The 27417-nt window shown below is 37.7% G+C and overlaps 71 non-coding genes across 71 annotated transcripts; all 71 read left to right on the top strand.

The window, feature by feature from the left end:
• The first annotated feature begins 163 nt into the window (after positions 1-163).
• On the top strand, positions 164-245 carry trnas-cga (transfer RNA serine (anticodon CGA)). The gene has a single exon. It is a non-coding gene; the product is annotated as a tRNA-Ser (tRNA).
• Positions 246-529: 284 nt separating this feature from the next.
• Positions 530-601, top strand: trnaa-ugc (transfer RNA alanine (anticodon UGC)). Its single transcript has one exon. It is a non-coding gene; the product is annotated as a tRNA-Ala (tRNA).
• A 440-nt stretch (positions 602-1041) lies between these two features.
• trnaa-ugc (transfer RNA alanine (anticodon UGC)) lies at positions 1042-1113 on the top strand. The gene has a single exon. It is a non-coding gene; the product is annotated as a tRNA-Ala (tRNA).
• A 231-nt stretch (positions 1114-1344) lies between these two features.
• On the top strand, positions 1345-1426 carry trnas-cga (transfer RNA serine (anticodon CGA)). Its single transcript has one exon. It is a non-coding gene; the product is annotated as a tRNA-Ser (tRNA).
• Positions 1427-1710: 284 nt separating this feature from the next.
• trnaa-ugc (transfer RNA alanine (anticodon UGC)) lies at positions 1711-1782 on the top strand. Its single transcript has one exon. It is a non-coding gene; the product is annotated as a tRNA-Ala (tRNA).
• A 421-nt stretch (positions 1783-2203) lies between these two features.
• trnaa-ugc (transfer RNA alanine (anticodon UGC)) lies at positions 2204-2275 on the top strand. The gene has a single exon. It is a non-coding gene; the product is annotated as a tRNA-Ala (tRNA).
• Positions 2276-2506: 231 nt separating this feature from the next.
• trnas-cga (transfer RNA serine (anticodon CGA)) lies at positions 2507-2588 on the top strand. The gene has a single exon. It is a non-coding gene; the product is annotated as a tRNA-Ser (tRNA).
• Positions 2589-2872: 284 nt separating this feature from the next.
• trnaa-ugc (transfer RNA alanine (anticodon UGC)) lies at positions 2873-2944 on the top strand. The gene has a single exon. It is a non-coding gene; the product is annotated as a tRNA-Ala (tRNA).
• Positions 2945-3384: 440 nt separating this feature from the next.
• On the top strand, positions 3385-3456 carry trnaa-ugc (transfer RNA alanine (anticodon UGC)). Its single transcript has one exon. It is a non-coding gene; the product is annotated as a tRNA-Ala (tRNA).
• Positions 3457-3687: 231 nt separating this feature from the next.
• On the top strand, positions 3688-3769 carry trnas-cga (transfer RNA serine (anticodon CGA)). Its single transcript has one exon. It is a non-coding gene; the product is annotated as a tRNA-Ser (tRNA).
• Positions 3770-4053: 284 nt separating this feature from the next.
• trnaa-ugc (transfer RNA alanine (anticodon UGC)) lies at positions 4054-4125 on the top strand. Its single transcript has one exon. It is a non-coding gene; the product is annotated as a tRNA-Ala (tRNA).
• Positions 4126-4565: 440 nt separating this feature from the next.
• On the top strand, positions 4566-4637 carry trnaa-ugc (transfer RNA alanine (anticodon UGC)). Its single transcript has one exon. It is a non-coding gene; the product is annotated as a tRNA-Ala (tRNA).
• Positions 4638-4868: 231 nt separating this feature from the next.
• Positions 4869-4950, top strand: trnas-cga (transfer RNA serine (anticodon CGA)). The gene has a single exon. It is a non-coding gene; the product is annotated as a tRNA-Ser (tRNA).
• Positions 4951-5234: 284 nt separating this feature from the next.
• Positions 5235-5306, top strand: trnaa-ugc (transfer RNA alanine (anticodon UGC)). The gene has a single exon. It is a non-coding gene; the product is annotated as a tRNA-Ala (tRNA).
• A 440-nt stretch (positions 5307-5746) lies between these two features.
• On the top strand, positions 5747-5818 carry trnaa-ugc (transfer RNA alanine (anticodon UGC)). The gene has a single exon. It is a non-coding gene; the product is annotated as a tRNA-Ala (tRNA).
• Positions 5819-6049: 231 nt separating this feature from the next.
• On the top strand, positions 6050-6131 carry trnas-cga (transfer RNA serine (anticodon CGA)). Its single transcript has one exon. It is a non-coding gene; the product is annotated as a tRNA-Ser (tRNA).
• Positions 6132-6415: 284 nt separating this feature from the next.
• On the top strand, positions 6416-6487 carry trnaa-ugc (transfer RNA alanine (anticodon UGC)). Its single transcript has one exon. It is a non-coding gene; the product is annotated as a tRNA-Ala (tRNA).
• Positions 6488-6927: 440 nt separating this feature from the next.
• trnaa-ugc (transfer RNA alanine (anticodon UGC)) lies at positions 6928-6999 on the top strand. The gene has a single exon. It is a non-coding gene; the product is annotated as a tRNA-Ala (tRNA).
• A 231-nt stretch (positions 7000-7230) lies between these two features.
• On the top strand, positions 7231-7312 carry trnas-cga (transfer RNA serine (anticodon CGA)). Its single transcript has one exon. It is a non-coding gene; the product is annotated as a tRNA-Ser (tRNA).
• Positions 7313-7596: 284 nt separating this feature from the next.
• On the top strand, positions 7597-7668 carry trnaa-ugc (transfer RNA alanine (anticodon UGC)). Its single transcript has one exon. It is a non-coding gene; the product is annotated as a tRNA-Ala (tRNA).
• A 440-nt stretch (positions 7669-8108) lies between these two features.
• On the top strand, positions 8109-8180 carry trnaa-ugc (transfer RNA alanine (anticodon UGC)). Its single transcript has one exon. It is a non-coding gene; the product is annotated as a tRNA-Ala (tRNA).
• A 231-nt stretch (positions 8181-8411) lies between these two features.
• Positions 8412-8493, top strand: trnas-cga (transfer RNA serine (anticodon CGA)). Its single transcript has one exon. It is a non-coding gene; the product is annotated as a tRNA-Ser (tRNA).
• Positions 8494-8777: 284 nt separating this feature from the next.
• On the top strand, positions 8778-8849 carry trnaa-ugc (transfer RNA alanine (anticodon UGC)). The gene has a single exon. It is a non-coding gene; the product is annotated as a tRNA-Ala (tRNA).
• Positions 8850-9289: 440 nt separating this feature from the next.
• Positions 9290-9361, top strand: trnaa-ugc (transfer RNA alanine (anticodon UGC)). Its single transcript has one exon. It is a non-coding gene; the product is annotated as a tRNA-Ala (tRNA).
• Positions 9362-9592: 231 nt separating this feature from the next.
• Positions 9593-9674, top strand: trnas-cga (transfer RNA serine (anticodon CGA)). Its single transcript has one exon. It is a non-coding gene; the product is annotated as a tRNA-Ser (tRNA).
• Positions 9675-9958: 284 nt separating this feature from the next.
• trnaa-ugc (transfer RNA alanine (anticodon UGC)) lies at positions 9959-10030 on the top strand. Its single transcript has one exon. It is a non-coding gene; the product is annotated as a tRNA-Ala (tRNA).
• A 440-nt stretch (positions 10031-10470) lies between these two features.
• Positions 10471-10542, top strand: trnaa-ugc (transfer RNA alanine (anticodon UGC)). The gene has a single exon. It is a non-coding gene; the product is annotated as a tRNA-Ala (tRNA).
• A 231-nt stretch (positions 10543-10773) lies between these two features.
• Positions 10774-10855, top strand: trnas-cga (transfer RNA serine (anticodon CGA)). Its single transcript has one exon. It is a non-coding gene; the product is annotated as a tRNA-Ser (tRNA).
• Positions 10856-11139: 284 nt separating this feature from the next.
• On the top strand, positions 11140-11211 carry trnaa-ugc (transfer RNA alanine (anticodon UGC)). The gene has a single exon. It is a non-coding gene; the product is annotated as a tRNA-Ala (tRNA).
• Positions 11212-11651: 440 nt separating this feature from the next.
• On the top strand, positions 11652-11723 carry trnaa-ugc (transfer RNA alanine (anticodon UGC)). The gene has a single exon. It is a non-coding gene; the product is annotated as a tRNA-Ala (tRNA).
• Positions 11724-11954: 231 nt separating this feature from the next.
• Positions 11955-12036, top strand: trnas-cga (transfer RNA serine (anticodon CGA)). The gene has a single exon. It is a non-coding gene; the product is annotated as a tRNA-Ser (tRNA).
• Positions 12037-12320: 284 nt separating this feature from the next.
• On the top strand, positions 12321-12392 carry trnaa-ugc (transfer RNA alanine (anticodon UGC)). Its single transcript has one exon. It is a non-coding gene; the product is annotated as a tRNA-Ala (tRNA).
• Positions 12393-12832: 440 nt separating this feature from the next.
• On the top strand, positions 12833-12904 carry trnaa-ugc (transfer RNA alanine (anticodon UGC)). Its single transcript has one exon. It is a non-coding gene; the product is annotated as a tRNA-Ala (tRNA).
• A 440-nt stretch (positions 12905-13344) lies between these two features.
• On the top strand, positions 13345-13416 carry trnaa-ugc (transfer RNA alanine (anticodon UGC)). The gene has a single exon. It is a non-coding gene; the product is annotated as a tRNA-Ala (tRNA).
• A 233-nt stretch (positions 13417-13649) lies between these two features.
• trnas-cga (transfer RNA serine (anticodon CGA)) lies at positions 13650-13728 on the top strand. Its single transcript has one exon. It is a non-coding gene; the product is annotated as a tRNA-Ser (tRNA).
• Positions 13729-14013: 285 nt separating this feature from the next.
• Positions 14014-14085, top strand: trnaa-ugc (transfer RNA alanine (anticodon UGC)). Its single transcript has one exon. It is a non-coding gene; the product is annotated as a tRNA-Ala (tRNA).
• A 231-nt stretch (positions 14086-14316) lies between these two features.
• trnas-cga (transfer RNA serine (anticodon CGA)) lies at positions 14317-14398 on the top strand. The gene has a single exon. It is a non-coding gene; the product is annotated as a tRNA-Ser (tRNA).
• Positions 14399-14682: 284 nt separating this feature from the next.
• On the top strand, positions 14683-14754 carry trnaa-ugc (transfer RNA alanine (anticodon UGC)). Its single transcript has one exon. It is a non-coding gene; the product is annotated as a tRNA-Ala (tRNA).
• Positions 14755-15194: 440 nt separating this feature from the next.
• On the top strand, positions 15195-15266 carry trnaa-ugc (transfer RNA alanine (anticodon UGC)). The gene has a single exon. It is a non-coding gene; the product is annotated as a tRNA-Ala (tRNA).
• Positions 15267-15499: 233 nt separating this feature from the next.
• On the top strand, positions 15500-15578 carry trnas-cga (transfer RNA serine (anticodon CGA)). Its single transcript has one exon. It is a non-coding gene; the product is annotated as a tRNA-Ser (tRNA).
• Positions 15579-15863: 285 nt separating this feature from the next.
• Positions 15864-15935, top strand: trnaa-ugc (transfer RNA alanine (anticodon UGC)). Its single transcript has one exon. It is a non-coding gene; the product is annotated as a tRNA-Ala (tRNA).
• A 231-nt stretch (positions 15936-16166) lies between these two features.
• trnas-cga (transfer RNA serine (anticodon CGA)) lies at positions 16167-16248 on the top strand. Its single transcript has one exon. It is a non-coding gene; the product is annotated as a tRNA-Ser (tRNA).
• A 284-nt stretch (positions 16249-16532) lies between these two features.
• On the top strand, positions 16533-16604 carry trnaa-ugc (transfer RNA alanine (anticodon UGC)). Its single transcript has one exon. It is a non-coding gene; the product is annotated as a tRNA-Ala (tRNA).
• Positions 16605-17044: 440 nt separating this feature from the next.
• trnaa-ugc (transfer RNA alanine (anticodon UGC)) lies at positions 17045-17116 on the top strand. Its single transcript has one exon. It is a non-coding gene; the product is annotated as a tRNA-Ala (tRNA).
• A 231-nt stretch (positions 17117-17347) lies between these two features.
• On the top strand, positions 17348-17429 carry trnas-cga (transfer RNA serine (anticodon CGA)). The gene has a single exon. It is a non-coding gene; the product is annotated as a tRNA-Ser (tRNA).
• A 284-nt stretch (positions 17430-17713) lies between these two features.
• On the top strand, positions 17714-17785 carry trnaa-ugc (transfer RNA alanine (anticodon UGC)). The gene has a single exon. It is a non-coding gene; the product is annotated as a tRNA-Ala (tRNA).
• Positions 17786-18225: 440 nt separating this feature from the next.
• Positions 18226-18297, top strand: trnaa-ugc (transfer RNA alanine (anticodon UGC)). Its single transcript has one exon. It is a non-coding gene; the product is annotated as a tRNA-Ala (tRNA).
• A 440-nt stretch (positions 18298-18737) lies between these two features.
• On the top strand, positions 18738-18809 carry trnaa-ugc (transfer RNA alanine (anticodon UGC)). Its single transcript has one exon. It is a non-coding gene; the product is annotated as a tRNA-Ala (tRNA).
• A 233-nt stretch (positions 18810-19042) lies between these two features.
• Positions 19043-19121, top strand: trnas-cga (transfer RNA serine (anticodon CGA)). The gene has a single exon. It is a non-coding gene; the product is annotated as a tRNA-Ser (tRNA).
• Positions 19122-19406: 285 nt separating this feature from the next.
• trnaa-ugc (transfer RNA alanine (anticodon UGC)) lies at positions 19407-19478 on the top strand. Its single transcript has one exon. It is a non-coding gene; the product is annotated as a tRNA-Ala (tRNA).
• A 231-nt stretch (positions 19479-19709) lies between these two features.
• Positions 19710-19791, top strand: trnas-cga (transfer RNA serine (anticodon CGA)). Its single transcript has one exon. It is a non-coding gene; the product is annotated as a tRNA-Ser (tRNA).
• A 284-nt stretch (positions 19792-20075) lies between these two features.
• On the top strand, positions 20076-20147 carry trnaa-ugc (transfer RNA alanine (anticodon UGC)). Its single transcript has one exon. It is a non-coding gene; the product is annotated as a tRNA-Ala (tRNA).
• A 440-nt stretch (positions 20148-20587) lies between these two features.
• trnaa-ugc (transfer RNA alanine (anticodon UGC)) lies at positions 20588-20659 on the top strand. Its single transcript has one exon. It is a non-coding gene; the product is annotated as a tRNA-Ala (tRNA).
• A 231-nt stretch (positions 20660-20890) lies between these two features.
• Positions 20891-20972, top strand: trnas-cga (transfer RNA serine (anticodon CGA)). Its single transcript has one exon. It is a non-coding gene; the product is annotated as a tRNA-Ser (tRNA).
• A 284-nt stretch (positions 20973-21256) lies between these two features.
• On the top strand, positions 21257-21328 carry trnaa-ugc (transfer RNA alanine (anticodon UGC)). Its single transcript has one exon. It is a non-coding gene; the product is annotated as a tRNA-Ala (tRNA).
• Positions 21329-21768: 440 nt separating this feature from the next.
• Positions 21769-21840, top strand: trnaa-ugc (transfer RNA alanine (anticodon UGC)). The gene has a single exon. It is a non-coding gene; the product is annotated as a tRNA-Ala (tRNA).
• A 231-nt stretch (positions 21841-22071) lies between these two features.
• On the top strand, positions 22072-22153 carry trnal-caa (transfer RNA leucine (anticodon CAA)). The gene has a single exon. It is a non-coding gene; the product is annotated as a tRNA-Leu (tRNA).
• A 285-nt stretch (positions 22154-22438) lies between these two features.
• Positions 22439-22510, top strand: trnav-uac (transfer RNA valine (anticodon UAC)). The gene has a single exon. It is a non-coding gene; the product is annotated as a tRNA-Val (tRNA).
• Positions 22511-22741: 231 nt separating this feature from the next.
• trnal-caa (transfer RNA leucine (anticodon CAA)) lies at positions 22742-22823 on the top strand. The gene has a single exon. It is a non-coding gene; the product is annotated as a tRNA-Leu (tRNA).
• A 284-nt stretch (positions 22824-23107) lies between these two features.
• Positions 23108-23179, top strand: trnaa-ugc (transfer RNA alanine (anticodon UGC)). Its single transcript has one exon. It is a non-coding gene; the product is annotated as a tRNA-Ala (tRNA).
• Positions 23180-23619: 440 nt separating this feature from the next.
• On the top strand, positions 23620-23691 carry trnaa-ugc (transfer RNA alanine (anticodon UGC)). Its single transcript has one exon. It is a non-coding gene; the product is annotated as a tRNA-Ala (tRNA).
• Positions 23692-23922: 231 nt separating this feature from the next.
• Positions 23923-24004, top strand: trnas-cga (transfer RNA serine (anticodon CGA)). The gene has a single exon. It is a non-coding gene; the product is annotated as a tRNA-Ser (tRNA).
• Positions 24005-24289: 285 nt separating this feature from the next.
• Positions 24290-24361, top strand: trnav-uac (transfer RNA valine (anticodon UAC)). Its single transcript has one exon. It is a non-coding gene; the product is annotated as a tRNA-Val (tRNA).
• A 231-nt stretch (positions 24362-24592) lies between these two features.
• Positions 24593-24674, top strand: trnas-cga (transfer RNA serine (anticodon CGA)). The gene has a single exon. It is a non-coding gene; the product is annotated as a tRNA-Ser (tRNA).
• Positions 24675-24958: 284 nt separating this feature from the next.
• trnaa-ugc (transfer RNA alanine (anticodon UGC)) lies at positions 24959-25030 on the top strand. Its single transcript has one exon. It is a non-coding gene; the product is annotated as a tRNA-Ala (tRNA).
• A 441-nt stretch (positions 25031-25471) lies between these two features.
• trnaa-ugc (transfer RNA alanine (anticodon UGC)) lies at positions 25472-25543 on the top strand. Its single transcript has one exon. It is a non-coding gene; the product is annotated as a tRNA-Ala (tRNA).
• A 231-nt stretch (positions 25544-25774) lies between these two features.
• Positions 25775-25856, top strand: trnas-cga (transfer RNA serine (anticodon CGA)). The gene has a single exon. It is a non-coding gene; the product is annotated as a tRNA-Ser (tRNA).
• A 284-nt stretch (positions 25857-26140) lies between these two features.
• Positions 26141-26212, top strand: trnaa-ugc (transfer RNA alanine (anticodon UGC)). The gene has a single exon. It is a non-coding gene; the product is annotated as a tRNA-Ala (tRNA).
• Positions 26213-26652: 440 nt separating this feature from the next.
• trnaa-ugc (transfer RNA alanine (anticodon UGC)) lies at positions 26653-26724 on the top strand. The gene has a single exon. It is a non-coding gene; the product is annotated as a tRNA-Ala (tRNA).
• A 231-nt stretch (positions 26725-26955) lies between these two features.
• Positions 26956-27037, top strand: trnas-cga (transfer RNA serine (anticodon CGA)). Its single transcript has one exon. It is a non-coding gene; the product is annotated as a tRNA-Ser (tRNA).
• Positions 27038-27321: 284 nt separating this feature from the next.
• Positions 27322-27393, top strand: trnaa-ugc (transfer RNA alanine (anticodon UGC)). The gene has a single exon. It is a non-coding gene; the product is annotated as a tRNA-Ala (tRNA).
• The last annotated feature ends 24 nt before the right edge of the window (positions 27394-27417 follow it).

Below are 27417 nucleotides of genomic sequence, written 5' to 3'. Positions count from 1 at the left end.
AATCAACAAGGGAAAGGAGAAACCATGTGTCGTTTAGGAAGTAGACTTTAGATGTTTACCCAATCAAGTGTGTTCCACAAATGTGCTCTTTCTAATTCTCTATTCTACCGCTTAGTCAATTATTATTTTTTCCAAATAGTCAATTTTCTGCTAAATGTACCGGGTTGTTGTGGCCGAGAGGTTAAGGCGATGGACTCGAAATCCATTGGGGTCCCCCCGCGCAGGTTCGAATCCTGCCAGCAACGATTTTGTCTCTACCACTACCTCGTCCCACCATTGAGTGATATGGTATTCTACCTAGGTCAACGTGTTCTGTTCTACTTGCAAACTCAAGACAACAAGAATCTGTTTAATGTGGTATAACCAGACTCACAAGATCGATTTCAGACTGTCATAGTAGGTTTTTGCTTTGGGAAGATCTCTATTTATTCTTCTCTCCTCATAGTTCTTCTATTGTAAGTAAATAAATATATAAATAAATATACATACATATATATCACAAAAAAAAGTAAATTCTGTAGTTTTTACAGGGGATGTAGCTCAGTGGTAGAGCGCATGCTTTGCATGTATGAGGTCCTGGGTTCAATCCCCAGCATCTCCATTAGATTTTATGCTCACCTTTCAAAGTTGATTATGGCGATTCATGGGAAAATTCCCTTTTCGAGGCGAGAACAAAACAAGGAAATGAAGGCACCAAGTTTAGTCTATGACGTATAGTTTACATTTTTACCTAATCATGTGTGTTCCAGAAATGTGCCCTTTCTAACTCTCTATTCTAGCGCTTAGTCAATTCTTGATTTTGCTGAATAGTAATTTTTCTTCTACAAGTGCATCTTCGAATCCTGCCAGCAACGACTTTCTATTTAAAGTGGTACAATAAGACTCACAAGATCGATTTCAGACTCTCATAGTAAGTTTTGCCTTTGGGGAGGTCTCTATTTGTTCATTTCTCCTCATAGTTCTTTCCATACAAAGTAAAGTCATATATATAAACAAATATACATATATCACCAAAAAAAAGTAAATTCTGTAGTTTTTACAGGGGATGTAGCTCAGTGGTAGAGCGCATGCTTTGCATGTATGAGGTCCTGGGTTCAATCCCCAGCATCTCCATTAGATATTATGCTCACATTTCAGTTGATTAAAACAATTCATGGGAAAGTTAAAATTTCGAGACGAAGAATCAACAAGGGAAAGGAGAAACCATGTGTCGTTTAGGAAGTAGACTTTAGATGTTTACCCAATCAAGTGTGTTCCACAAATGTGCTCTTTCTAATTCTCTATTCTACCGCTTAGTCAATTATTATTTTTTCCAAATAGTCAATTTTCTGCTAAATGTACCGGGTTGTTGTGGCCGAGAGGTTAAGGCGATGGACTCGAAATCCATTGGGGTCCCCCCGCGCAGGTTCGAATCCTGCCAGCAACGATTTTGTCTCTACCACTACCTCGTCCCACCATTGAGTGATATAGTATTCTACCTAGGTCAACGTGTTCTGTTCTACTTGCAAACTCAAGACAACAAGAATCTGTTTAATGTGGTATAACCAGACTCACAAGATCGATTTCAGACTGTCATAGTAGGTTTTTGCTTTGGGAAGATCTCTATTTATTCTTTTCTCCTCATAATTCTTCTATAGTAAGTAAATAAATATATAAATAAATATACATACATATATATCACAAAAAAAAGTAAATTCTGTAGTTTTTACAGGGGATGTAGCTCAGTGGTAGAGCGCATGCTTTGCATGTATGAGGTCCTGGGTTCAATCCCCAGCATCTCCATTAGATTTTATGCTCACCTTTCAAAGTTGATTATGGCGATTCATGGGAAAATTCCCTTTTCGAGGCGAGAACAAAACAAGGAAATGAAGGCACCAAGTTTACATTTTTACCTAATCATGTGTGTTCCAGAAATGTTCCCTTTCTAACTCTCTATTCTAGCGCTTAGTCAATTCTTGATTTTGCTGAATAGTAATTTTTCTTCTACAAGTGCATCTTCGAATCCTGCCAGCAACGACTTTCTATTTAAAGTGGTACAATAAGACTCACAAGATCGATTTCAGACTCTCATAGTAAGTTTTGCCTTTGGGGAGGTCTCTATTTGTTCATTTCTCCTCATAGTTCTTTCCATACAAAGTAAAGTCATATATATAAACAAATATACATATATCACCAAAAAAAAGTAAATTCTGTAGTTTTTACAGGGGATGTAGCTCAGTGGTAGAGCGCATGCTTTGCATGTATGAGGTCCTGGGTTCAATCACCAGCATCTCCATTAGATATTATGCTCACATTTCAGTTGATTAAAACAATTCATGGGAAAGTTTAAATTTCGAGACGAAGAACCAACAAGGGAATGGAGAATCCATGTGTTGTTTAGTAAGTAGAGTTTAGATGTTTACCCAATCAAGTGTGTTCCACAAATGTGCTCTTTCTAATTCTCTATTCTACCGCTTAGTCAATTATTATTTTTTCCAAATAGTCAATTTTCTGCTAAATGTACCGGGTTGTTGTGGCCGAGAGGTTAAGGCGATGGACTCGAAATCCATTGGGGTCCCCCCGCGCAGGTTCGAATCCTGCCAGCAACGATTTTGTCTCTACCACTACCTCGTCCCACCATTGAGTGATATGGTATTCCACCTAGGTCAACGTGTTCTGTTCTACTTGCAAACTCAAGACAACAAGAATCTGTTTAATGTGGTATAACGAGACTCACAAGATCGATTTCAGACTGTCATAGTAGGTTTTTGCTTTGGGAAGATCTCTATTTATTCTTCTCTCCTCATAGTTCTTCTATTGTAAGTAAATAAATATATAAATAAATATACATACATATATATCACAAAAAAAAGTAAATTCTGTAGTTTTTACAGGGGATGTAGCTCAGTGGTAGAGCGCATGCTTTGCATGTATGAGGTCCTGGGTTCAATCCCCAGCATCTCCATTAGATTTTATGCTCACCTTTCAAAGTTGATTATGGCGATTCATGGGAAAATTCCCTTTTCGAGGCGAGAACAAAACAAGGAAATGAAGGCACCAAGTTTAGTCTATGACGTATAGTTTACATTTTTACCTAATCATGTGTGTTCCAGAAATGTGCCCTTTCTAACTCTCTATTCTAGCGCTTAGTCAATTCTTGATTTTGCTGAATAGTAATTTTTCTTCTACAAGTGCATCTTCGAATCCTGCCAGCAACGACTTTCTATTTAAAGTGGTACAATAAGACTCACAAGATCGATTTCAGACTCTCATAGTAAGTTTTGCCTTTGGGGAGGTCTCTATTTGTTCATTTCTCCTCATAGTTCTTTCCATACAAAGTAAAGTCATATATATAAACAAATATACATATATCACCAAAAAAAAGTAAATTCTGTAGTTTTTACAGGGGATGTAGCTCAGTGGTAGAGCGCATGCTTTGCATGTATGAGGTCCTGGGTTCAATCCCCAGCATCTCCATTAGATATTATGCTCACATTTCAGTTGATTAAAACAATTCATGGGAAAGTTAAAATTTCGAGACGAAGAATCAACAAGGGAAAGGAGAAACCATGTGTCGTTTAGGAAGTAGACTTTAGATGTTTACCCAATCAAGTGTGTTCCACAAATGTGCTCTTTCTAATTCTCTATTCTACCGCTTAGTCAATTATTATTTTTTCCAAATAGTCAATTTTCTGCTAAATGTACCGGGTTGTTGTGGCCGAGAGGTTAAGGCGATGGACTCGAAATCCATTGGGGTCCCCCCGCGCAGGTTCGAATCCTGCCAGCAACGATTTTGTCTCTACCACTACCTCGTCCCACCATTGAGTGATATGGTATTCTACCTAGGTCAACGTGTTCTGTTCTACTTGCAAACTCAAGACAACAAGAATCTGTTTAATGTGGTATAACGAGACTCACAAGATCGATTTCAGACTGTCATAGTAGGTTTTTGCTTTGGGAAGATCTCTGTTTATTCTTCTCTCCTCATAGTTCTTCTATTGTAAGTAAATAAATATATAAATAAATATACATACATATATATCACAAAAAAAAAAAAATTCTGTAGTTTTTACAGGGGATGTAGCTCAGTGGTAGAGCGCATGCTTTGCATGTATGAGGTCCTGGGTTCAATCCCCAGCATCTCCATTAGATTTTATGCTCACCTTTCAGAGTTGATTATGGCGATTCATGGGAAAATTCCCTTTTCGAGGCTAGAACAAAACAAGGAAATGAAGGCACCAAGTTTAGTCTATGACGTATAGTTTACATTTTTACCTAATCATGTGTGTTCCAGAAATGTGCCCTTTCTAACTCTCTATTCTAGCGCTTAGTCAATTCTTGATTTTGCTGAATAGTCATTTTTCTTCTACAAGTGCATCTTCGAATCCTGCCAGCAACGACTTTCTATTTAAAGTGGTACAATAAGACTCACAAGATCGATTTCAGACTCTCATAGTAAGTTTTGCCTTCGGGGAGGTCTCTATTTGTTCATTTCTCCTCATAGTTCTTTCCATACAAAGTAAAGTCATATATATAAACAAATATACATATATCACCAAAAAAAAGTAAATTCTGTAGTTTTTACAGGGGATGTAGCTCAGTGGTAGAGCGCATGCTTTGCATGTATGAGGTCCTGGGTTCAATCCCCAGCATCTCCATTAGATATTATGCTCACATTTCAGTTGATTAAAACAATTCATGGGAAAGTTAAAATTTCGAGACGAAGAATCAACAAGGGAAAGGAGAAACCATGTGTCGTTTAGGAAGTAGACTTTAGATGTTTACCCAATCAAGTGTGTTCCACAAATGTGCTCTTTCTAATTCTCTATTCTACCGCTTAGTCAATTATTATTTTTTCCAAATAGTCATTTTTCTGCTAAATGTACCGGGTTGTTGTGGCCGAGAGGTTAAGGCGATGGACTCGAAATCCATTGGGGTCCCCCCGCGCAGGTTCGAATCCTGCCAGCAACGATTTTGTCTCTACCACTACCTCGTCCCACCATTGAGTGATATGGTATTCTACCTAGGTCAACGTGTTCTGTTCTACTTGCAAACTCAAGACAACAAGAATCTGTTTAATGTGGTATAACGAGACTCACAAGATCGATTTCAGACTGTCATAGTAGGTTTTTGCTTTGGGAAGATCTCTATTTATTCTTCTCTCCTCATAGTTCTTCTATTGTAAGTAAATAAATATATAAATAAATATACATACATATATATCACAAAAAAAAGTAAATTCTGTAGTTTTTACAGGGGATGTAGCTCAGTGGTAGAGCGCATGCTTTGCATGTATGAGGTCCTGGGTTCAATCCCCAGCATCTCCATTAGATTTTATGCTCACCTTTCAGAGTTGATTATGGCGATTCATGGGAAAATTCCCTTTTCGAGGCGAGAACAAAACAAGGAAATGAAGGCACCAAGTTTAGTCTATGACGTATAGTTTACATTTTTACCTAATCATGTGTGTTCCAGAAATGTGCCCTTTCTAACTCTCTATTCTAGCGCTTAGTCAATTCTTGATTTTGCTGAATAGTCATTTTTCTTCTACAAGTGCATCTTCGAATCCTGCCAGCAACGACTTTCTATTTAAAGTGGTACAATAAGACTCACAAGATTGATTTCAGACTCTCATAGTAAGTTTTGCCTTTGGGGAGGTCTCTATTTGTTCATTTCTCCTCATAGTTCTTTCCATACAAAGTAAAGTCATATATATAAACAAATATACATATATCACCAAAAAAAAGTAAATTCTGTAGTTTTTACAGGGGATGTAGCTCAGTGGTATAGCGCATGCTTTGCATGTATGAGGTCCTGGGTTCAATCCCCAGCATCTCCATTAGATATTATGCTCACATTTCAGTTGATTAAAACAATTCATGGGAAAGTTAAAATTTCGAGACGAAGAATCAACAAGGGAAAGGAGAAACCATGTGTCGTTTAGGAAGTAGACTTTAGATGTTTACCCAATCAAGTGTGTTCCACAAATGTGCTCTTTCTAATTCTCTATTCTACCGCTTAGTCAATTATTATTTTTTCCAAACAGTCAATTTTCTGCTAAATGTACCGGGTTGTTGTGGCCGAGAGGTTAAGGCGATGGACTCGAAATCCATTGGGGTCCCCCCGCGCAGGTTCGAATCCTGCCAGCAACGATTTTGTCTCTACCACTACCTCGTCCCACCATTGAGTGATATGGTATTCTACCTAGGTCAACGTGTTCTGTTCTACTTGCAAACTCAAGACAACAAGAATCTGTTTAATGTGGTATAACGAGACTCACAAGATCGATTTCAGACTGTCATAGTAGGTTTTTGCTTTGGGAAGATCTCTATTTATTCTTCTCTCCTCATAGTTCTTCTATTGTAAGTAAATAAATATATAAATAAATATACATACATATATATCACAAAAAAAAGTAAATTCTGTAGTTTTTACAGGGGATGTAGCTCAGTGGTAGAGCGCATGCTTTGCATGTATGAGGTCCTGGGTTCAATCCCCAGCATCTCCATTAGATTTTATGCTCACCTTTCAGAGTTGATTATGGCGATTCATGGGAAAATTCCCTTTTCGAGGCGAGAACAAAACAAGGAAATGAAGGCACCAAGTTTAGTCTATGACGTATAGTTTACATTTTTACCTAATCATGTGTGTTCCAGAAATGTGCCCTTTCTAACTCTCTATTCTAGCGCTTAGTCAATTCTTGATTTTGCTGAATAGTAATTTTTCTTCTACAAGTGCATCTTCGAATCCTGCCAGCAACGACTTTCTATTTAAAGTGGTACAATAAGACTCACAAGATTGATTTCAGACTCTCATAGTAAGTTTTGCCTTTGGGGAGGTCTCTATTTGTTCATTTCTCCTCATAGTTCTTTCCATACAAAGTAAAGTCATATATATAAACAAATATACATATATCACCAAAAAAAAGTAAATTCTGTAGTTTTTACAGGGGATGTAGCTCAGTGGTAGAGCGCATGCTTTGCATGTATGAGGTCCTGGGTTCAATCCCCAGCATCTCCATTAGATATTATGCTCACATTTCAGTTGATTAAAACAATTCATGGGAAAGTTAAAATTTCGAGACGAAGAATCAACAAGGGAAAGGAGAAACCATGTGTCGTTTAGGAAGTAGACTTTAGATGTTTACCCAATCAAGTGTGTTCCACAAATGTGCTCTTTCTAATTCTCTATTCTACCGCTTAGTCAATTATTATTTTTTCCAAATAGTCAATTTTCTGCTAAATGTACCGGGTTGTTGTGGCCGAGAGGTTAAGGCGATGGACTCGAAATCCATTGGGGTCCCCCCGCGCAGGTTCGAATCCTGCCAGCAACGATTTTGTCTCTACCACTACCTCGTCCCACCATTGAGTGATATGGTATTCTACCTAGGTCAACGTGTTCTGTTCTACTTGCAAACTCAAGACAACAAGAATCTGTTTAATGTGGTATAACGAGACTCACAAGATCGATTTCAGACTGTCATAGTAGGTTTTTGCTTTGGGAAGATCTCTATTTATTCTTCTCTCCTCATAGTTCTTCTATTGTAAGTAAATAAATATATAAATAAATATACATACATATATATCACAAAAAAAAGTAAATTCTGTAGTTTTTACAGGGGATGTAGCTCAGTGGTAGAGCGCATGCTTTGCATGTATGAGGTCCTGGGTTCAAACCCCAGCATCTCCATTAGATTTTATGCTCACCTTTCAGAGTTGATTATGGCGATTCATGGGAAAATTCCCTTTTCGAGGCGAGAACAAAACAAGGAAATGAAGGCACCAAGTTTAGTCTATGACGTATAGTTTACATTTTTACCTAATCATGTGTGTTCCAGAAATGTGCCCTTTCTAACTCTCTATTCTAGCGCTTAGTCAATTCTTGATTTTGCTGAATAGTCATTTTTCTTCTACAAGTGCATCTTCGAATCCTGCCAGCAACGACTTTCTATTTAAAGTGGTACAATAAGACTCACAAGATTGATTTCAGACTCTCATAGTAAGTTTTGCCTTTGGGGAGGTCTCTATTTGTTCATTTCTCCTCATAGTTCTTTCCATACAAAGTAAAGTCATATATATAAACAAATATACATATATCACCAAAAAAAAGTAAATTCTGTAGTTTTTACAGGGGATGTAGCTCAGTGGTAGAGCGCATGCTTTGCATGTATGAGGTCCTGGGTTCAATCCCCAGCATCTCCATTAGATATTATGCTCACATTTCAGTTGATTAAAACAATTCATGGGAAAGTTAAAATTTCGAGACGAAGAATCAACAAGGGAAAGGAGAAACCATGTGTCGTTTAGGAAGTAGACTTTAGATGTTTACCCAATCAAGTGTGTTCCACAAATGTGCTCTTTCTAATTCTCTATTCTACCGCTTAGTCAATTATTATTTTTTCCAAACAGTCAATTTTCTGCTAAATGTACCGGGTTGTTGTGGCCGAGAGGTTAAGGCGATGGACTCGAAATCCATTGGGGTCCCCCCGCGCAGGTTCGAATCCTGCCAGCAACGATTTTGTCTCTACCACTACCTCGTCCCACCATTGAGTGATATGGTATTCTACCTAGGTCAACGTGTTCTGTTCTACTTGCAAACTCAAGACAACAAGAATCTGTTTAATGTGGTATAACGAGACTCACAAGATCGATTTCAGACTGTCATAGTAGGTTTTTGCTTTGGGAAGATCTCTATTTATTCTTCTCTCCTCATAGTTCTTCTATTGTAAGTAAATAAATATATAAATAAATATACATACATATATATCACAAAAAAAAGTAAATTCTGTAGTTTTTACAGGGGATGTAGCTCAGTGGTAGAGCGCATGCTTTGCATGTATGAGGTCCTGGGTTCAATCCCCAGCATCTCCATTAGATTTTATGCTCACCTTTCAGAGTTGATTATGGCGATTCATGGGAAAATTCCCTTTTCGAGGCGAGAACAAAACAAGGAAATGAAGGCACCAAGTTTAGTCTATGACGTATAGTTTACATTTTTACCTAATCATGTGTGTTCCAGAAATGTGCCCTTTCTAACTCTCTATTCTAGCGCTTAGTCAATTCTTGATTTTGCTGAATAGTCATTTTTCTTCTACAAGTGCATCTTCGAATCCTGCCAGCAACGACTTTCTATTTAAAGTGGTACAATAAGACTCACAAGATTGATTTCAGACTCTCATAGTAAGTTTTGCCTTTGGGGAGGTCTCTATTTGTTCATTTCTCCTCATAGTTCTTTCCATACAAAGTAAAGTCATATATATAAACAAATATACATATATCACCAAAAAAAAGTAAATTCTGTAGTTTTTACAGGGGATGTAGCTCAGTGGTAGAGCGCATGCTTTGCATGTATGAGGTCCTGGGTTCAATCCCCAGCATCTCCATTAGATATTATGCTCACATTTCAGTTGATTAAAACAATTCATGGGAAAGTTAAAATTTCGAGACGAAGAATCAACAAGGGAAAGGAGAAACCATGTGTCGTTTAGGAAGTAGACTTTAGATGTTTACCCAATCAAGTGTGTTCCACAAATGTGCTCTTTCTAATTCTCTATTCTACCGCTTAGTCAATTATTATTTTTTCCAAATAGTCAATTTTCTGCTAAATGTACCGGGTTGTTGTGGCCTAGAGGTTAAGGCGATGGACTCGAAATCCATTGGGGTCCCCCCGCGCAGGTTCGAATCCTGCCAGCAACGATTTTGTCTCTACCACTACCTCGTCCCACCATTGAGTGATATGGTATTCTACCTAGGTCAACGTGTTCTGTTCTACTTGCAAACTCAAGACAACAAGAATCTGTTTAATGTGGTATAACGAGACTCACAAGATCGATTTCAGACTGTCATAGTAGGTTTTTGCTTTGGGAAGATCTCTATTTATTCTTCTCTCCTCATAGTTCTTCTATTGTAAGTAAATAAATATATAAATAAATATACATACATATATATCACAAAAAAAAGTAAATTCTGTAGTTTTTACAGGGGATGTAGCTCAGTGGTAGAGCGCATGCTTTGCATGTATGAGGTCCTGGGTTCAATCCCCAGCATCTCCATTAGATTTTATGCTCACCTTTCAGAGTTGATTATGGCGATTCATGGGAAAATTCCCTTTTCGAGGCGAGAACAAAACAAGGAAATGAAGGCACCAAGTTTAGTCTATGACGTATAGTTTACATTTTTACCTAATCATGTGTGTTCCAGAAATGTGCCCTTTCTAACTCTCTATTCTAGCGCTTAGTCAATTCTTGATTTTGCTGAATAGTCATTTTTCTTCTACAAGTGCATCTTCGAATCCTGCCAGCAACGACTTTCTATTTAAAGTGGTACAATAAGACTCACAAGATTGATTTCAGACTCTCATAGTAAGTTTTGCCTTTGGGGAGGTCTCTATTTGTTCATTTCTCCTCATAGTTCTTTCCATACAAAGTAAAGTCATATATATAAACAAATATACATATATCACCAAAAAAAAGTAAATTCTGTAGTTTTTACAGGGGATGTAGCTCAGTGGTAGAGCGCATGCTTTGCATGTATGAGGTCCTGGGTTCAATCCCCAGCAGCTCCATTAGATATTATGCTCACATTTCAGTTGATTAAAACAATTCATGGGAAAGTTAAAATTTCGAGACGAAGAATCAACAAGGGAAAGGAGAAACCATGTGTCGTTTAGGAAGTAGACTTTAGATGTTTACCCAATCAAGTGTGTTCCACAAATGTGCTCTTTCTAATTCTCTATTCTACCGCTTAGTCAATTATTATTTTTTCCAAACAGTCAATTTTCTGCTAAATGTACCGGGTTGTTGTGGCCGAGAGGTTAAGGCGATGGACTCGAAATCCATTGGGGTCCCCCCGCGCAGGTTCGAATCCTGCCAGCAACGATTTTGTCTCTACCACTACCTCGTCCCACCATTGAGTGATATGGTATTCTACCTAGGTCAACGTGTTCTGTTCTACTTGCAAACTCAAGACAACAAGAATCTGTTTAATGTGGTATAACGAGACTCACAAGATCGATTTCAGACTGTCATAGTAGGTTTTTGCTTTGGGAAGATCTCTATTTATTCTTCTCTCCTCATAGTTCTTCTATTGTAAGTAAATAAATATATAAATAAATATACATACATATATATCACAAAAAAAAGTAAATTCTGTAGTTTTTACAGGGGATGTAGCTCAGTGGTAGAGCGCATGCTTTGCATGTATGAGGTCCTGGGTTCAATCCCCAGCATCTCCATTAGATTTTATGCTCACCTTTCAGAGTTGATTATGGCGATTCATGGGAAAATTCCCTTTTCGAGGCGAGAACAAAACAAGGAAATGAAGGCACCAAGTTTAGTCTATGACGTATAGTTTACATTTTTACCTAATCATGTGTGTTCCAGAAATGTGCCCTTTCTAACTCTCTATTCTAGCGCTTAGTCAATTCTTGATTTTGCTGAATAGTCATTTTTCTTCTACAAGTGCATCTTCGAATCCTGCCAGCAACGACTTTCTATTTAAAGTGGTACAATAAGACTCACAAGATTGATTTCAGACTCTCATAGTAAGTTTTGCCTTTGGGGAGGTCTCTATTTGTTCATTTCTCCTCATAGTTCTTTCCATACAAAGTAAAGTCATATATATAAACAAATATACATATATCACCAAAAAAAAGTAAATTCTGTAGTTTTTACAGGGGATGTAGCTCAGTGGTAGAGCGCATGCTTTGCATGTATAAGGTCCTGGGTTCAATCCCCAGCATCTCCATTAGATATTATGCTCACATTTCAGTTGATTAAAACAATTCATGGGAAAGTTAAAATTTCGAGACGAAGAATCAACAAGGGAAAGGAGAAACCATGTGTCGTTTAGGAAGTAGACTTTAGATGTTTACCCAATCAAGTGTGTTCCACAAATGTGCTCTTTCTAATTCTCTATTCTACCGCTTAGTCAATTATTATTTTTTCCAAACAGTCAATTTTCTGCTAAATGTACCGGGTTGTTGTGGCCGAGAGGTTAAGGCGATGGACTCGAAATCCATTGGGGTCCCCCCGCGCAGGTTCGAATCCTGCCAGCAACGATTTTGTCTCTACCACTACCTCGTCCCACCATTGAGTGATATGGTATTCTACCTAGGTCAACGTGTTCTGTTCTACTTGCAAACTCAAGACAACAAGAATCTGTTTAATGTGGTATAACGAGACTCACAAGATCGATTTCAGACTGTCATAGTAGGTTTTTGCTTTGGGAAGATCTCTATTTATTCTTCTCTCCTCATAGTTCTTCTATTGTAAGTAAATAAATATATAAATAAATATACATACATATATATCACAAAAAAAAGTAAATTCTGTAGTTTTTACAGGGGATGTAGCTCAGTGGTAGAGCGCATGCTTTGCATGTATGAGGTCCTGGGTTCAATCCCCAGCATCTCCATTAGATTTTATGCTCACCTTTCAGAGTTGATTATGGCGATTCATGGGAAAATTCCCTTTTCGAGGCGAGAACAAAACAAGGAAATGAAGGCACCAAGTTTAGTCTATGACGTATAGTTTACATTTTTACCTAATCATGTGTGTTCCAGAAATGTGCCCTTTCTAACTCTCTATTCTAGCGCTTAGTCAATTCTTGATTTTGCTGAATAGTCATTTTTCTTCTACAAGTGCATCTTCGAATCCTGCCAGCAACGACTTTCTATTTAAAGTGGTACAATAAGACTCACAAGATCGATTTCAGACTCTCATAGTAAGTTTTGCCTTTGGGGAGGTCTCTATTTGTTCATTTCTCCTCATAGTTCTTTCCATACAAAGTAAAGTCATATATATAAACAAATATACATATATCACCAAAAAAAAGTAAATTCCGTAGTTTTTACAGGGGATGTAGCTCAGTGGTAGAGCGCATGCTTTGCATGTATGAGGTCCTGGGTTCAATCCCCAGAATCTCCATTAGATTTTATGCTCACCTTTCAAAGTTGATTATGGCGATTCATGGGAAAATTCCCTTTTCGAGGCGAGAACAAAACAAGGAAATGAAGGCACCAAGTTTAGTCTATGACGTATAGTTTACATTTTCACCTAATCATGTGTGTTCCAGAAATGTGCCCTTTCTAACTCTCTATTCTAGCGCTTAGTCAATTCTTGATTTTGCTGAATAGTCATTTTTCTTCTACAAGTGCATCTTCGAATCCTGCCAGCAACGACTTTCTATTTAAAGTGGTACAATAAGACTCAAAAGATCGATTTCAGACTCTCATAGTAAGTTTTGCCTTTGGGGAGGTCTCTATTTGTTCATTTCTCCTCATAGTTCTTTCCATACAAAGTAAAGTCATATATATAAACAAATATACATATATCACCAAAAAAAAGTAAATTCTGTAGTTTTTACAGGGGATGTAGCTCAGTGGTAGAGCGCATGCTTTGCATGTATGAGGTCCTGGGTTCAATCCCCAGCATCTCCATTAGATATTATGCTCACATTTCAGTTGATTAAAACAATTCATGGGAAAGTTTAAATTTGGAGACGAAGAATCAACAAGGGAAAGGAGAAACCATGTGTTGTTTAGGAAGTAGACTTTAGATGTTTACCTAATCAAGTGTGTTCCACAAATGTGCTCTTTCTAATTCGCTATTCTAGCGCTCAGTCAATTATTATTTTTCCAAATAGTCAATTTTCTGCTAAAAGTCCTGGCTTGTTGTGGCCGAGAGGTTAAGGCGATGGACTCGAAATCCATTGGGGTCCCCCCGCGCAGGTTCGAATCCTGCCAGCAACGATTTTGTCTCTACCACTACCTCGTCCCACCATTAAGTGATATGGTATTCTACCTAGGTCAACGTGTTCTGTTCTACTTGCAAACTCAAGACAACAAGAATCTGTTTAATGTGGTATAACGAGACTCACAAGATCGATTTCAGACTGTCGTAGTAAGTTTTTGCTTTGGGAAGGTCTCTATTTATTCTTTTCTCCTCATAATTCTTCTATAGTAAGTAAATAAATATATAAATAAATATACATACATATATATCACCAAAAAAAAGTAAATTCTCTAGTTTTTACAGGGGATGTAGCTCAGTGGTAGAGCGCATGCTTTGCATGTATGAGGTCCTGGGTTCAATCCCCAGCATCTCCATTAGATATTATGCTCACATTTCAGTTGATTAAAACAATTCATGGGAAAGTTAAAATTTCGAGACGAAGAATCAACAAGGGAAAGGAGAAACCATGTGTCGTTTAGGAAGTAGACTTTAGATGTTTACCCAATCAAGTGTGTTCCACAAATGTGCTCTTTCTAATTCTCTATTCTACCGCTTAGTCAATTATTATTTTTTCCAAACAGTCAATTTTCTGCTAAATGTACCGGGTTGTTGTGGCCGAGAGGTTAAGGCGATGGACTCGAAATCCATTGGGGTCCCCCCGCGCAGGTTCGAATCCTGCCAGCAACGATTTTGTCTCTACCACTACCTCGTCCCACCATTGAGTGATATGGTATTCTACCTAGGTCAACGTGTTCTGTTCTACTTGCAAACTCAAGACAACAAGAATCTGTTTAATGTGGTATAACGAGACTCACAAGATCGATTTCAGACTGTCATAGTAGGTTTTTGCTTTGGGAAGATCTCTATTTATTCTTCTCTCCTCATAGTTCTTCTATTGTAAGTAAATAAATATATAAATAAATATACATACATATATATCACAAAAAAAAGTAAATTCTGTAGTTTTTACAGGGGATGTAGCTCAGTGGTAGAGCGCATGCTTTGCATGTATGAGGTCCTGGGTTCAATCCCCAGCATCTCCATTAGATTTTATGCTCACCTTTCAGAGTTGATTATGGCGATTCATGGGAAAATTCCCTTTTCGAGGCGAGAACAAAACAAGGAAATGAAGGCACCAAGTTTAGTCTATGACGTATAGTTTACATTTTTACCTAATCATGTGTGTTCCAGAAATGTGCCCTTTCTAACTCTCTATTCTAGCGCTTAGTCAATTCTTGATTTTGCTGAATAGTCATTTTTCTTCTACAAGTGCATCTTCGAATCCTGCCAGCAACGACTTTCTATTTAAAGTGGTACAATAAGACTCAAAAGATCGATTTCAGACTCTCATAGTAAGTTTTGCCTTTGGGGAGGTCTCTATTTGTTCATTTCTCCTCATAGTTCTTTCCATACAAAGTAAAGTCATATATATAAACAAATATACATATATCACCAAAAAAAAGTAAATTCTGTAGTTTTTACAGGGGATGTAGCTCAGTGGTAGAGCGCATGCTTTGCATGTATGAGGTCCTGGGTTCAATCCCCAGCATCTCCATTAGATATTATGCTCACATTTCAGTTGATTAAAACAATTCATGGGAAAGTTTAAATTTGGAGACGAAGAATCAACAAGGGAAAGGAGAAACCATGTGTTGTTTAGGAAGTAGACTTTAGATGTTTACCTAATCAAGTGTGTTCCACAAATGTGCTCTTTCTAATTCGCTATTCTAGCGCTCAGTCAATTATTATTTTTCCAAATAGTCAATTTTCTGCTAAAAGTCCTGGCTTGTTGTGGCCGAGAGGTTAAGGCGATGGACTCGAAATCCATTGGGGTCCCCCCGCGCAGGTTCGAATCCTGCCAGCAACGATTTTGTCTCTACCACTACCTCGTCCCACCATTAAGTGATATGGTATTCTACCTAGGTCAACGTGTTCTGTTCTACTTGCAAACTCAAGACAACAAGAATCTGTTTAATGTGGTATAACGAGACTCACAAGATCGATTTCAGACTGTCGTAGTAAGTTTTTGCTTTGGGAAGGTCTCTATTTATTCTTTTCTCCTCATAATTCTTCTATAGTAAGTAAATAAATATATAAATAAATATACATACATATATATCACCAAAAAAAAGTAAATTCTCTAGTTTTTACAGGGGATGTAGCTCAGTGGTAGAGCGCATGCTTTGCATGTATGAGGTCCTGGGTTCAATCCCCAGCATCTCCATTAGATATTATGCTCACATTTCAGTTGATTAAAACAATTCATGGGAAAGTTAAAATTTCGAGACGAAGAATCAACAAGGGAAAGGAGAAACCATGTGTCGTTTAGGAAGTAGACTTTAGATGTTTACCCAATCAAGTGTGTTCCACAAATGTGCTCTTTCTAATTCTCTATTCTACCGCTTAGTCAATTATTATTTTTTCCAAACAGTCAATTTTCTGCTAAATGTACCGGGTTGTTGTGGCCGAGAGGTTAAGGCGATGGACTCGAAATCCATTGGGGTCCCCCCGCGCAGGTTCGAATCCTGCCAGCAACGATTTTGTCTCTACCACTACCTCGTCCCACCATTGAGTGATATGGTATTCTACCTAGGTCAACGTGTTCTGTTCTACTTGCAAACTCAAGACAACAAGAATCTGTTTAATGTGGTATAACGAGACTCACAAGATCGATTTCAGACTGTCATAGTAGGTTTTTGCTTTGGGAAGATCTCTATTTATTCTTCTCTCCTCATAGTTCTTCTATTGTAAGTAAATAAATATATAAATAAATATACATACATATATATCACAAAAAAAAGTAAATTCTGTAGTTTTTACAGGGGATGTAGCTCAGTGGTAGAGCGCATGCTTTGCATGTATGAGGTCCTGGGTTCAATCCCCAGCATCTCCATTAGATTTTATGCTCACCTTTCAGAGTTGATTATGGCGATTCATGGGAAAATTCCCTTTTCGAGGCGAGAACAAAACAAGGAAATGAAGGCACCAAGTTTAGTCTATGACGTATAGTTTACATTTTTACCTAATCATGTGTGTTCCAGAAATGTGCCCTTTCTAACTCTCTATTCTAGCGCTTAGTCAATTCTTGATTTTGCTGAATAGTCATTTTTCTTCTACAAGTGCATCTTCGAATCCTGCCAGCAACGACTTTCTATTTAAAGTGGTACAATAAGACTCACAAGATTGATTTCAGACTCTCATAGTAAGTTTTGCCTTTGGGGAGGTCTCTATTTGTTCATTTCTCCTCATAGTTCTTTCCATACAAAGTAAAGTCATATATATAAACAAATATACATATATCACCAAAAAAAAGTAAATTCTGTAGTTTTTACAGGGGATGTAGCTCAGTGGTAGAGCGCATGCTTTGCATGTATGAGGTCCTGGGTTCAATCCCCAGCATCTCCATTAGATATTATGCTCACATTTCAGTTGATTAAAACAATTCATGGGAAAGTTAAAATTTCGAGACGAAGAATCAACAAGGGAAAGGAGAAACCATGTGTCGTTTAGGAAGTAGACTTTAGATGTTTACCCAATCAAGTGTGTTCCACAAATGTGCTCTTTCTAATTCTCTATTCTACCGCTTAGTCAATTATTATTTTTTCCAAATAGTCAATTTTCTGCTAAATGTACCGGGTTGTTGTGGCCGAGAGGTTAAGGCGATGGACTCGAAATCCATTGGGGTCCCCCCGCGCAGGTTCGAATCCTGCCAGCAACGATTTTGTCTCTACCACTACCTCGTCCCACCATTGAGTGATATGGTATTCTACCTAGGTCAACGTGTTCTGTTCTACTTGCAAACTCAAGACAACAAGAATCTGTTTAATGTGGTATAACGAGACTCACAAGATCGATTTCAGACTGTCATAGTAGGTTTTTGCTTTGGGAAGATCTCTATTTATTCTTCTCTCCTCATAGTTCTTCTATTGTAAGTAAATAAATATATAAATAAATATACATACATATATATCACAAAAAAAAGTAAATTCTGTAGTTTTTACAGGGGATGTAGCTCAGTGGTAGAGCGCATGCTTTGCATGTATGAGGTCCTGGGTTCAATCCCCAGCATCTCCATTAGATTTTATGCTCACCTTTCAAAGTTGATTATGGCGATTCATGGGAAAATTCCCTTTTCGAGGCGAGAACAAAACAAGGAAATGAAGGCACCAAGTTTAGTCTATGACGTATAGTTTACATTTTTACCTAATCATGTGTGTTCCAGAAATGTGCCCTTTCTAACTCTCTATTCTAGCGCTTAGTCAATTCTTGATTTTGCTGAATAGTCATTTTTCTTCTACAAGTGCATCTTCGAATCCTGCCAGCAACGACTTTCTATTTAAAGTGGTACAATAAGACTCACAAGATCGATTTCAGACTCTCATAGTAAGTTTTGCCTTTGGGGAGGTCTCTATTTGTTCATTTTTCCTCATAGTTCTTTCCATACAAAGTAAAGTCATATATATAAACAAATATACATATATCACCAAAAAAAAGTAAATTCCGTAGTTTTTACAGGGGATGTAGCTCAGTGGTAGAGCGCATGCTTTGCATGTATGAGGTCCTGGGTTCAATCCCCAGAATCTCCATTAGATTTTATGCTCACCTTTCAAAGTTGATTATGGCGATTCATGGGAAAATTCCCTTTTCGAGGCGAGAACAAAACAAGGAAATGAAGGCACCAAGTTTAGTCTATGACGTATAGTTTACATTTTCACCTAATCATGTGTGTTCCAGAAATGTGCCCTTTCTAACTCTCTATTCTAGCGCTTAGTCAATTCTTGATTTTGCTGAATAGTCATTTTTCTTCTACAAGTGCATCTTCGAATCCTGCCAGCAACGACTTTCTATTTAAAGTGGTACAATAAGACTCAAAAGATCGATTTCAGACTCTCATAGTAAGTTTTGCCTTTGGGGAGGTCTCTATTTGTTCATTTCTCCTCATAGTTCTTTCCATACAAAGTAAAGTCATATATATAAACAAATATACATATATCACCAAAAAAAAGTAAATTCTGTAGTTTTTACAGGGGATGTAGCTCAGTGGTAGAGCGCATGCTTTGCATGTATGAGGTCCTGGGTTCAATCCCCAGCATCTCCATTAGATATTATGCTCACATTTCAGTTGATTAAAACAATTCATGGGAAAGTTTAAATTTGGAGACGAAGAATCAACAAGGGAAAGGAGAAACCATGTGTTGTTTAGGAAGTAGACTTTAGATGTTTACCTAATCAAGTGTGTTCCACAAATGTGCTCTTTCTAATTCGCTATTCTAGCGCTCAGTCAATTATTATTTTTCCAAATAGTCAATTTTCTGCTAAAAGTCCTGGCTTGTTGTGGCCGAGAGGTTAAGGCGATGGACTCGAAATCCATTGGGGTCCCCCCGCGCAGGTTCGAATCCTGCCAGCAACGATTTTGTCTCTACCACTACCTCGTCCCACCATTAAGTGATATGGTATTCTACCTAGGTCAACGTGTTCTGTTCTACTTGCAAACTCAAGACAACAAGAATCTGTTTAATGTGGTATAACGAGACTCACAAGATCGATTTCAGACTGTCGTAGTAAGTTTTTGCTTTGGGAAGGTCTCTATTTATTCTTTTCTCCTCATAATTCTTCTATAGTATGTAAATAAATATATAAATAAATATACATACATATATATCACCAAAAAAAAGTAAATTCTCTAGTTTTTACAGGGGATGTAGCTCAGTGGTAGAGCGCATGCTTTGCATGTATGAGGTCCTGGGTTCAATCCCCAGCATCTCCATTAGATATTATGCTCACATTTCAGTTGATTAAAACAATTCATGGGAAAGTTAAAATTTCGAGACGAAGAATCAACAAGGGAAAGGAGAAACCATGTGTCGTTTAGGAAGTAGACTTTAGATGTTTACCCAATCAAGTGTGTTCCACAAATGTGCTCTTTCTAATTCTCTATTCTACCGCTTAGTCAATTATTATTTTTTCCAAACAGTCAATTTTCTGCTAAATGTACCGGGTTGTTGTGGCCGAGAGGTTAAGGCGATGGACTCGAAATCCATTGGGGTCCCCCCGCGCAGGTTCGAATCCTGCCAGCAACGATTTTGTCTCTACCACTACCTCGTCCCACCATTGAGTGATATGGTATTCTACCTAGGTCAACGTGTTCTGTTCTACTTGCAAACTCAAGACAACAAGAATCTGTTTAATGTGGTATAACGAGACTCACAAGATCGATTTCAGACTGTCATAGTAGGTTTTTGCTTTGGGAAGATCTCTATTTATTCTTCTCTCCTCATAGTTCTTCTATTGTAAGTAAATAAATATATAAATAAATATACATACATATATATCACAAAAAAAAGTAAATTCTGTAGTTTTTACAGGGGATGTAGCTCAGTGGTAGAGCGCATGCTTTGCATGTATGAGGTCCTGGGTTCAATCCCCAGCATCTCCATTAGATTTTATGCTCACCTTTCAGAGTTGATTATGGCGATTCATGGGAAAATTCCCTTTTCGAGGCGAGAACAAAACAAGGAAATGAAGGCACCAAGTTTAGTCTATGACGTATAGTTTACATTTTTACCTAATCATGTGTGTTCCAGAAATGTGCCCTTTCTAACTCTCTATTCTAGCGCTTAGTCAATTCTTGATTTTGCTGAATAGTCATTTTTCTTCTACAAGTGCATCTTCGAATCCTGCCAGCAACGACTTTCTATTTAAAGTGGTACAATAAGACTCACAAGATTGATTTCAGACTCTCATAGTAAGTTTTGCCTTTGGGGAGGTCTCTATTTGTTCATTTCTCCTCATAGTTCTTTCCATACAAAGTAAAGTCATATATATAAACAAATATACATATATCACCAAAAAAAAGTAAATTCTGTAGTTTTTACAGGGGATGTAGCTCAGTGGTAGAGCGCATGCTTTGCATGTATGAGGTCCTGGGTTCAATCCCCAGCATCTCCATTAGATATTATGCTCACATTTCAGTTGATTAAAACAATTCATGGGAAAGTTAAAATTTCGAGACGAAGAATCAACAAGGGAAAGGAGAAACCATGTGTCGTTTAGGAAGTAGACTTTAGATGTTTACCCAATCAAGTGTGTTCCACAAATGTGCTCTTTCTAATTCTCTATTCTACCGCTTAGTCAATTATTATTTTTTCCAAATAGTCAATTTTCTGCTAAATGTACCGGGTTGTTGTGGCCGAGAGGTTAAGGCGATGGACTCGAAATCCATTGGGGTCCCCCCGCGCAGGTTCGAATCCTGCCAGCAACGATTTTGTCTCTACCACTACCTCGTCCCACCATTGAGTGATATGGTATTCTACCTAGGTCAACGTGTTCTGTTCTACTTGCAAACTCAAGACAACAAGAATCTGTTTAATGTGGTATAACGAGACTCACAAGATCGATTTCAGACTGTCATAGTAGGTTTTTGCTTTGGGAAGATCTCTATTTATTCTTCTCTCCTCATAGTTCTTCTATTGTAAGTAAATAAATATATAAATAAATATACATACATATATATCACAAAAAAAAGTAAATTCTGTAGTTTTTACAGGGGATGTAGCTCAGTGGTAGAGCGCATGCTTTGCATGTATGAGGTCCTGGGTTCAATCCCCAGCATCTCCATTAGATTTTATGCTCACCTTTCAAAGTTGATTATGGCGATTCATGGGAAAATTCCCTTTTCGAGGCGAGAACAAAACAAGGAAATGAAGGCACCAAGTTTAGTCTATGACGTATAGTTTACATTTTTACCTAATCATGTGTGTTCCAGAAATGTGCCCTTTCTAACTCTCTATTCTAGCGCTTAGTCAATTCTTGATTTTGCTGAATAGTCATTTTTCTTCTACAAGTGCATCTTCGAATCCTGCCAGCAACGACTTTCTATTTAAAGTGGTACAATAAGACTCACAAGATTGATTTCAGACTCTCATAGTAAGTTTTGCCTTTGGGGAGGTCTCTATTTGTTCATTTCTCCTCATAGTTCTTTCCATACAAAGTAAAGTCATATATATAAACAAATATACATATATCACCAAAAAAAAGGAAATTCTGTAGTTTTTACAGGGGATGTAGCTCAGTGGTAGAGCGCATGCTTTGCATGTATGAGGTCCTGGGTTCAATCCCCAGCATCTCCATTAGATATTATGCTCACATTTCAGTTGATTAAAACAATTCATGGGAAAGTTAAAATTTCGAGACGAAGAATCAACAAGGGAAAGGAGCAACCATGTGTCGTTTAGGAAGTAGACTTTAGATGTTTACCCAATAAAGTGTGTTCCACAAATGTGCTCTTTCTAATTCTCTATTCTACCGCTTAGTCAATTATTATTTTTTCCAAATAGTCAATTTTCTGCTAAATGTACCGGGTTGTTGTGGCCGAAAGGTTAAGGCGATGGACTCAAAATCCATTGGGGTCCCCCCGCGCAGGTTCGAATCCTGCCAGCAACGATTTTGTCTCTACCACTACCTCGTCCCACCATTGAGTGATATGGTATTCTACATAGGTCAACGTGTTCTGTTTTACTTGCAAACTCAAGACAACAAGAATCTGTTTAATGTGGTATAACGAGACTCACAAGATCGATTTCAGACTGTCGTAGTAAGTTTTTGCTTTGGGAAGATCTCTATTTATTCTTTTCTCCTCATAATTCTTCTATAGTAAGTAAATAAATATATAAATAAATATACATACATATATATCACCAAAAAAAAGTAAATTCTATAGTTTTTACAGGGGATGTAGCTCAGTGGTAGAGCGCATGCTTTACATGTATGAGGTCCTGGGTTCAATCCCCAGCATCTCCATTAGATATTATGCTCACATTTCAGTTGATTAAAACAATTCATGGGAAAGTTAAAATTTCGAGACGAAGAATCAACAAGGGAAAGGAGCAACCATGTGTCGTTTAGGAAGTAGACTTTAGATGTTTACCCAATAAAGTGTGTTCCACAAATGTGCTCTTTCTAATTCTCTATTCTACCGCTTAGTCAGTTATTATTTTTTCCAAATAGTCAATTTTCTGCTAAATGTACCGGGTTGTTGTGGCCGAAAGGTTAAGGCGATGGACTCAAAATCCATTGGGGTCCCCCCGCGCAGGTTCGAATCCTGCCAGCAACGATTTTGTCTCTACCACTACCTCGTCCCACCATTGAGTGATATGGTATTCTACATAGGTCAACGTGTTCTGTTTTACTTGCAAACTCAAGACAACAAGAATCTGTTTAATGTGGTATAACGAGACTCACAAGATCGATTTCAGACTGTCGTAGTAAGTTTTTGCTTTGGGAAGATCTCTATTTATTCTTTTCTCCTCATAATTCTTCTATAGTAAGTAAATAAATATATAAATAAATATACATACATATATATCACAAAAAAAAGTAAATTCTGTAGTTTTTACAGGGGATGTAGCTCAGTGGTAGAGCGCATGCTTTGCATGTATGAGGTCCTGGGTTCAATCCCCAGCATCTCCATTAGATTTTATGCTCACCTTTCAGAGTTGATTATGGCGATTCATGGGAAAATTCCCTTTTCGAGGCGAGAACAAAACAAGGAAATGAAGGCACCAAGTTTAGTCTATGACGTATAGTTTACATTTTTACCTAATCATGTGTGTTCCAGAAATGTGCCCTTTCTAACTCTCTATTCTAGCGCTTAGTCAATTCTTGATTTTGCTGAATAGTCATTTTTCTTCTACAAGTGCATCTTCGAATCCTGCCAGCAACGACTTTCTATTTAAAGTGGTACAATAAGACTCACAAGATCGATTTCAGACTCTCATAGTAAGTTTTGCCTTTGGGGAGGTCTCTATTTGTTCATTTCTCCTCATAGTTCTTTCCATACAAAGTAAAGTCATATATATAAACAAATATACATATATCACCAAAAAAAAGTAAATTCTGTAGTTTTTACAGGGGATGTAGCTCAGTGGTAGAGCGCATGCTTTGCATGTATGAGGTCCTGGGTTCAATCCCCAGCATCTCCATTAGATATTATGCTCACATTTCAGTTGATTAAAACAATTCATGGGAAAGTTAAAATTTCGAGACGAAGAATCAACAAGGGAAAGGAGAAACTATGTGTCGTTTAGGAAGTAGACTTTAGATGTTTACCCAATCAAGTGTGTTCCACAAATGTGCTCTTTCTAATTCTCTATTCTACCGCTTAGTCAATTATTATTTTTTCCAAATAGTCAATTTTCTGCTAAATGTACCGGGTTGTTGTGGCCGAGAGGTTAAGGCGATGGACTCGAAATCCATTGGGGTCCCCCCGCGCAGGTTCGAATCCTGCCAGCAACGATTTTGTCTCTACCACTACCTCGTCCCACCATTGAGTGATATGGTATTCTACATAGGTCAACGTGTTCTGTTTTACTTGCAAACTCAAGACAACAAGAATCTGTTTAATGTGGTATAACGAGACTCACAAGATCGATTTCAGACTGTCGTAGTAAGTTTTTGCTTTGGGAAGATCTCTATTTATTCTTTTCTCCTCATAATTCTTCTATAGTAAGTAAATAAATATATAAATAAATATACATACATATATATCACCAAAAAAAAGTAAATTCTATAGTTTTTACAGGGGATGTAGCTCAGTGGTAGAGCGCATGCTTTACATGTATGAGGTCCTGGGTTCAATCCCCAGCATCTCCATTAGATATTATGCTCACATTTCAGTTGATTAAAACAATTCATGGGAAAGTTAAAATTTCGAGACGAAGAATCAACAAGGGAAAGGAGAAACCATGTGTCGTTTAGGAAGTAGACTTTAGATGTTTACCCAATCAAGTGTGTTCCACAAATGTGCTCTTTCTAATTCTCTATTCTACCGCTTAGTCAATTATTATTTTTTCCAAATAGTCAATTTTCTGCTAAATGTACCGGGTTGTTGTGGCCGAGAGGTTAAGGCGATGGACTCGAAATCCATTGGGGTCCCCCCGCGCAGGTTCGAATCCTGCCAGCAACGATTTTGTCTCTACCACTACCTCGTCCCACCATTGAGTGATATGGTATTCCACCTAGGTCAACGTGTTCTGTTCTACTTGCAAACTCAAGACAACAAGAATCTGTTTAATGTGGTATAACGAGACTCACAAGATCGATTTCAGACTGTCATAGTAGGTTTTTGCTTTGGGAAGATCTCTATTTATTCTTCTCTCCTCATAGTTCTTCTATTGTAAGTAAATAAATATATAAATAAATATACATACATATATATCACAAAAAAAAGTAAATTCTGTAGTTTTTACAGGGGATGTAGCTCAGTGGTAGAGCGCATGCTTTGCATGTATGAGGTCCTGGGTTCAATCCCCAGCATCTCCATTAGATTTTATGCTCACCTTTCAGAGTTGATTATGGCGATTCATGGGAAAATTCCCTTTTCGAGGCGAGAACAAAACAAGGAAATGAAGGCACCAAGTTTAGTCTATGACGTATAGTTTACATTTTTACCTAATCATGTGTGTTCCAGAAATGTGCCCTTTCTAACTCTCTATTCTAGCGCTTAGTCAATTCTTGATTTTGCTGAATAGTCATTTTTCTTCTACAAGTGCATCTTCGAATCCTGCCAGCAACGACTTTCTATTTAAAGTGGTACAATAAGACTCACAAGATCGATTTCAGACTCTCATAGTAAGTTTTGCCTTTGGGGAGGTCTCTATTTGTTCATTTCTCCTCATAGTTCTTTCCATACAAAGTAAAGTCATATATATAAACAAATATACATATATCACCAAAAAAAAAGTAAATTCTGTAGTTTTTACAGGGGATGTAGCTCAGTGGTAGAGCGCATGCTTTGCATGTATGAGGTCCTGGGTTCAATCCCCAGCATCTCCATTAGATATTATGCTCACATTTCAGTTGATTAAAACAATTCATGGGAAAGTTAAAATTTCGAGACGAAGAATCAACAAGGGAAAGGAGAAACTATGTGTCGTTTAGGAAGTAGACTTTAGATGTTTACCCAATCAAGTGTGTTCCACAAATGTGCTCTTTCTAATTCTCTATTCTACCGCTTAGTCAATTATTATTTTTTCCAAATAGTCAATTTTCTGCTAAATGTACCGGGTTGTTGTGGCCGAGAGGTTAAGGCGATGGACTCGAAATCCATTGGGGTCCCCCCGCGCAGGTTCGAATCCTGCCAGCAACGATTTTGTCTCTACCACTACCTCGTCCCACCATTGAGTGATATGGTATTCTACCTAGGTCAACGTGTTCTGTTCTACTTGCAAACTCAAGACAACAAGAATCTGTTTAATGTGGTATAACGAGACTCACAAGATCGATTTCAGACTGTCATAGTAGGTTTTTGCTTTGGGAAGATCTCTGTTTATTCTTCTCTCCTCATAGTTCTTCTATTGTAAGTAAATAAATATATAAATAAATATACATACATATATATCACAAAAAAAAGTAAATTCTGTAGTTTTTACAGGGGATGTAGCTCAGTGGCAGAGCGCATGCTTTGCATGTATGAGGTCCTGGGTTCAAACCCCAGCATCTCCATTAGATTTTATGCTCACCTTTCAGAGTTGATTATGGCGATTCATGGGAAAATTCCCTTTTCGAGGCGAGAACAAAACAAGGAAATGAAGGCACCAAGTTTAGTCTATGACGTATAGTTTACATTTTTACCTAATCATGTGTGTTCCAGAAATGTGCCCTTTCTAACTCTCTATTCTAGCGCTTAGTCAATTCTTGATTTTGCTGAATAGTCATTTTTCTTCTACAAGTGCATCTTCGAATCCTGCCAGCAACGACTTTCTATTTAAAGTGGTACAATAAGACTCACAAGATTGATTTCAGACTCTCATAGTAAGTTTTGCCTTTGGGGAGGTCTCTATTTGTTCATTTCTCCTCATAGTTCTTTCCATACAAAGTAAAGTCATATATATAAACAAATATACATATATCACCAAAAAAAAGTAAATTCTGTAGTTTTTACAGGGGATGTAGCTCAGTGGTAGAGCGCATGCTTTGCATGTATGAGGTCCTGGGTTCAATCCCCAGCATCTCCATTAGATATTATGCTCACATTTCAGTTGATTAAAACAATTCATGGGAAAGTTAAAATTTCGAGACGAAGAATCAACAAGGGAAAGGAGAAACCATGTGTCGTTTAGGAAGTAGACTTTAGATGTTTACCCAATCAAGTGTGTTCCACAAATGTGCTCTTTCTAATTCTCTATTCTACCGCTTAGTCAATTATTATTTTTTCCAAATAGTCAATTTTCTGCTAAATGTACCGGGTTGTTGTGGCCGAGAGGTTAAGGCGATGGACTCGAAATCCATTGGGGTCCCCCCGCGCAGGTTCGAATCCTTCCAGCAACGATTTTGTCTCTACCACTACCTCGTCCCACCATTGAGTGATATGGTATTCTACCTAGGTCAACGTGTTCTGTTCTACTTGCAAACTCAAGACAACAAGAATCTGTTTAATGTGGTATAACGAGACTCACAAGATCGATTTCAGACTGTCATAGTAGGTTTTTGCTTTGGGAAGATCTCTATTTATTCTTCTTTCCTCATAGTTCTTCTATTGTAAGTAAATAAATATATAAATAAATATACATACATATATATCACAAAAAAAAGTAAATTCTGTAGTTTTTACAGGGGATGTAGCTCAGTGGTAGAGCGCATGCTTTGCATGTATGAGGTCCTGGGTTCAATCCCCAGCATCTCCATTAGATATTATGCTCACATTTCAG

Source organism: Pungitius pungitius, chromosome 21, assembly GCF_949316345.1.
Source record: "Pungitius pungitius chromosome 21, fPunPun2.1, whole genome shotgun sequence".
NCBI classification, from domain to species: domain Eukaryota; kingdom Metazoa; phylum Chordata; class Actinopteri; order Perciformes; family Gasterosteidae; genus Pungitius; species Pungitius pungitius.
Note: the sequence above shows the minus strand (reverse complement) of the source record. Positions and strands in the feature narration are given on the sequence as shown.